Genomic DNA, 4,745 nt, shown 5'->3' with positions numbered 1-4,745 from the left:
CAAGATATATGCATTTATATATATTTTTTTATGTATGTAATAAAAAATAAAACATTTTAGTTGAAATGTATTTATTTGTTCTTGTTGTTTTGGGGGGTAATCAGATTTTTCAAGTTCGGTTAATAATAAGGTATAATACAAAAACGTAACATGTTATAATTATAAGGTTTTAAAATTACCAAATTTTTAAGATATACAAACAGTTTCAAATTACCGAGGTTAACAACATACATGGTTTTTTTTAACATTATTTTTAATAAAACTACAGAGAAATCTTATACCATTTGTTCTTGCCAATCTACTCTACCTTCTGGGGACACAAAATAGTCTGCATATTTGTCACAGATTGTTGAACAGGCAACACTACTCCTAAATCCAGGACTGGTGTAGCCAGACAAAGGTGGATTCCAAACTCTGGTCATCCAAGGACAAAGGTTCCTTTGTTAAAACAAAATTATGTAGTATCACACATGCTTTGACTATTTCATCAACAGTTTCAATGTTTAAATTAATGGCTGTTAACAACACTCGCCATTTGCTCGTTAGTATCCCAAAGGAGCATTCCACCATTCTTCTGGCTATGGATAATCGATAATTACAGTTAGGTCCAGAAATATTTGGACAGTGACACAAGTTTTGTTATTTTAGCTGTTTAGAAAAACATGTTCAGAAATACAATTATATATATAATATGGGCTGAAAGTGCACACTCCCAGCTGCAATATGAGAGTTTTCACATCCAAATCGGAGAAAGGGTTTAGGAATCATAGCTCTGTAATGCATAGCCTCCTCTTTTTCAAGGGACCAAAAGTAATTGGACAAGGGACTCTAAGGGCTGCAATTAACTCTGAAGGCGTCTCCCTCGTTAACCTGTAATCAATGAAGTAGTTAAAAGGTCTGGGGTTGATTACAGGTGTGTGGTTTTGCATTTGGAAGCTGCTGCTGTGACCAGACAACATGCGGTCTAAGGAACTCTCAATTGAGGTGAAGCAGAACATCCTGAGGCTGAAAAAAAAGAAAAAATCCATCAGAGAGATAGCAGACATGCTTGGAGTAGCAAAATCAACAGTCGGGTACATTCTGAGAAAAAAGGAATTGACTGGTGAGCTTGGGAACTCAAAAAGGCCTGGGCGTCCATGGATGACAACAGTGGTGAATGATCGCCGCATACTTTCTTTGGTGAAGAAGAACCCGTTCACAACATCAACTGAAGTCCAGAACACTCAGTGAAGTAGGTGTATCTGTCTCTAAGTCAACAGTAAAGAGAAGACTCCATGAAAGTAAATACAAAGGGTTCACATCTAGATGCAAACCATTCATCAATTCCAAAAATAGACAGGCCAGAGTTAAATTTGCTGAAAAACACCTCATGAAGCCAGCTCAGTTCTGGAAAAGTATTCTATGGACAGATGAGACCAAGATCAACCTGTACCAGAATGATGGGAAGAAAAAAGTTTGGAGAAGAAAGGGAATGGCACATGATCCAAGGCACACCACATCCTCTGTAAAACATGGTGGAGGCAACGTTATGGCATGGGCATGCATGGCTTTCAATGGCACTGGGTCACTTGTGTTTATTGATGACATTACAGCAGACAAGAGTAGCCGGATGAATTCTGAAGTATACCGGGATATACTTTCAGTCCAGATTCAGCCAAATGCCGCAAAGTTGATCGGACGGCGCTTCATAGTACAGATGGACAATGACCCCAAGCATACAGCCAAAGCTACCCATGAGTGCAAAAAAGTGGAACATTCTGCAATGGCCAAGTCAATCACCAGATCTTAACCCAATTGAGCATGCATTTCACTTGCTCAAATCCAGACTTAAGACGGAAAGACCCACAAACAAGCAAGACCTGAAGGCTGCGGCTGTAAAGGCCTGGCAAAGCATTAAGAAGGAGGAAACCCAGCGTTTGGTGATGTCCATGGGTTTCAGACTTAAGGCAGTGATTGCCTCCAAAGGATTCGCAACAAAATATTGAAAATAAAAATTTTTATTTTGGGTTTGGTTTATTTGTCCAATTACTTTTGACCTCCTAAAATGTGGAGTGTTTGTAAAGAAATGTGTACAATTCCTACAATTTCTATCAGCTATTTTTGTTCAAACCTTCAAATTAAACGTTACAATCTGCACTTGAATTCTGTTGTAGAGGTTTCATTTCAAATCCAATGTGGTGGCATGCAGAGCCCAACTCGCGAAAATTGTGTCACTGTCCAAATATTTCTGGACCTAACTGTATATATTTTTTGTGTTTGCGTCAATCCACGGCTTGCATATGGCTTTAGAAGATGTGGTGATAGTTGAAAGGCTTAGTCGGCCACAAAAACAAACGGCATTGGGGGCTCACATGTGCCAGGAAGAGGTCTTGCAGGAGGGAAATCAAAAGTATTACCATAAATTCGCCGCCCCATTGGGGACATTTTAAAGACCTGCGAGTCATTTGATCTCCCATATGCGCCAATGTCCACTGAGATAAATTTGTAGTCCGCATCCGTTATTGCCATTAGGACAATTGAGAAATACTTTTTATAGTTGTAGTATTCAGACCCCGAAGCTGCAGGTTTCACAATTCTTATATGCTTGCCGTCCACTGAGCCAAGGCAATTTGGAAACTGACAAATGTTGTAGTATTGTTCGGCAATTACCAGCCATCTGTCCCTGGTGGGTTGTGGGATGAAATCCTCCTGTAGACAATCCCACAAGGCTCGGGAAGTCTCTCTAATGATTCCCGAGATGGTGGAAATACCGAGTCTAAACTGGTAATGCAGGGACGAAAGCGACTCTCCAGTTGCAAGGAATCTGTAAAGGAAAGACAATAATTAAAAAAAAATAATAGCAAACACATTACAGTTAAAAGTCAAGTTAACAGGAGGATACAATTTAACCAAAAAAGCTTACCTAAGCGTAACCAGCAAACGCTCCTCGGGTGTTATAGAGTACCGGCAGTAGGTGTCCGTTTTACGTATGTGGTCTGCAACAAGGCCAAGGAGGAAGTCAAAATTATTCACTGCCATCCGGACATAGCTTGTAAATTTTTCATGGTTTCCACGAAGCTCCAGGTAAAGTGTTGAAAACACCCCACGGGTCAGTCTCTGGGCAGTCAGTGGATGAATCCAAAAGCGTCGATGGCGCTGACGCCTCAGACGTTGTCGCTCCTTTTCTCGGACGATGATACCCAAGCGATTTGCCTCAAATGTAAAATCAACCGAGATCTTTGTGATCTTTTCAAGAACACGGTCCATGGTTTCTGCTTGCCTCTGTCTTCATTCTGTCATATATGCTTCAAACTACTGTATATATACCATATTTTCACAATAGCCAATCAGAATACGGAACACGTTAATTGTTTGTTTAGGTTTTAAAAACCGGATCCGTCAAAAAACGGACAAAACGGATGCTAAACGGATGCAAACCGGATCCACCGGATCCGGTTTTTACCGGATCCGTTATGACTGATCTTGTAAAAACCGGATCCGGTGGATCCGGTTTTCACTAAAAAACCGGAACCGTTGGATACGAAAAAAAAAAGGACTGTACCTGAATACAGAAAACTGATGTGTGAAAGTAGCCTAAGTGCTGGAACTGCCCCGAACACCAGAGAACAGCCTGCTGCCTGTATGAGAGGAGAGGGGCCGGTAAGGCTGCTTTCACACATCCGGCTTGAGCCGTGCGGCTCAATCCGGCTGTGAAACCTATGCAACGGATGCGGTGAAAACACCGCATCCTTTGCATAAGTTTTTACATGCAGCCAGTCCGTTTTTTTCCGGTTGCGTCACGCTACTGAGCATGCGCAGTGGAAGAAACCGCATGCGGCGGCCGGATGTGTTTTTTTTCCGCATCGCGCCGCATCCGGCGTCCACAGGCATGCATTGAAAAATGCGCTGCAGCGGCCGGATGTGGCGCAATGCGTTTTTTTTTGCCGGAGCAAAAAACGTTGCAGGCAACGTTCCATCCGGCCGCGGCATCGGCTAAATCTGCCGCATGCGTCAAAAACCAGACCGAACGCAAGCCCCTGCGGCACAATACGGACCTAATGTAAGTCTATGCAAAAAAACCCGCAACCGGCGGCAAAAAAAACGGTTGCGGTTTTTCTGCAGAGCGCCGTATTGTGCCGCAGAGCAAAAACCGGATGTGTGAAAGTAGCCTAATAGTGCGCCCGACGGATGTCCCCCGAAGCATCGGCCTAAAGCGACAACCAGAACCCGATACATGTGGTTCCTCCTTCATATAACCCTTAATGGCCGTGTGTCGACAGATTATCTCTACAGAGCCCCGAATACTTAAAACAAAACGACTCCGAGCAAAATATCAGGAACATGTGAAGGATCAGCTCTTCAAAGTGAACTTGGTGGTGATAAGTTGGATATTGAGATGATCGGAACAGATCTAAGCTGTAGACCGCTATGTACCTGCACACACGTGCGGTCACCTACAGCTGCATTAATGGGTGACATTTACTTTATTACTCACTGCCCGCACGTGTCTGATCTCAGTGATCTGGACCAAGAACAATCCGATTATTTCCCGCATTTACTTCCAGCTCCGGAATAAACACGGTAATGGAGAATGGATGTAGATACCACCATTACTATATATACCAGACCTGGGCAAGGGGCGGCCCGCGGGCACATCCGACCCGCCTACTCTCTGTGACCGGCCCGCTTGGCTCAGGGCGTCCTTGCTGGCCGGTCATTGATGAGGGCAATCTGACCTGTTGCCCGGAGCTCCAGGCTCCGGGAGG

This window comes from Anomaloglossus baeobatrachus, chromosome 7 (genome assembly GCF_048569485.1).
Source record: "Anomaloglossus baeobatrachus isolate aAnoBae1 chromosome 7, aAnoBae1.hap1, whole genome shotgun sequence".
Taxonomy (NCBI): Eukaryota; Metazoa; Chordata; class Amphibia; order Anura; family Aromobatidae; genus Anomaloglossus; species Anomaloglossus baeobatrachus.
Note: the sequence above shows the minus strand (reverse complement) of the source record.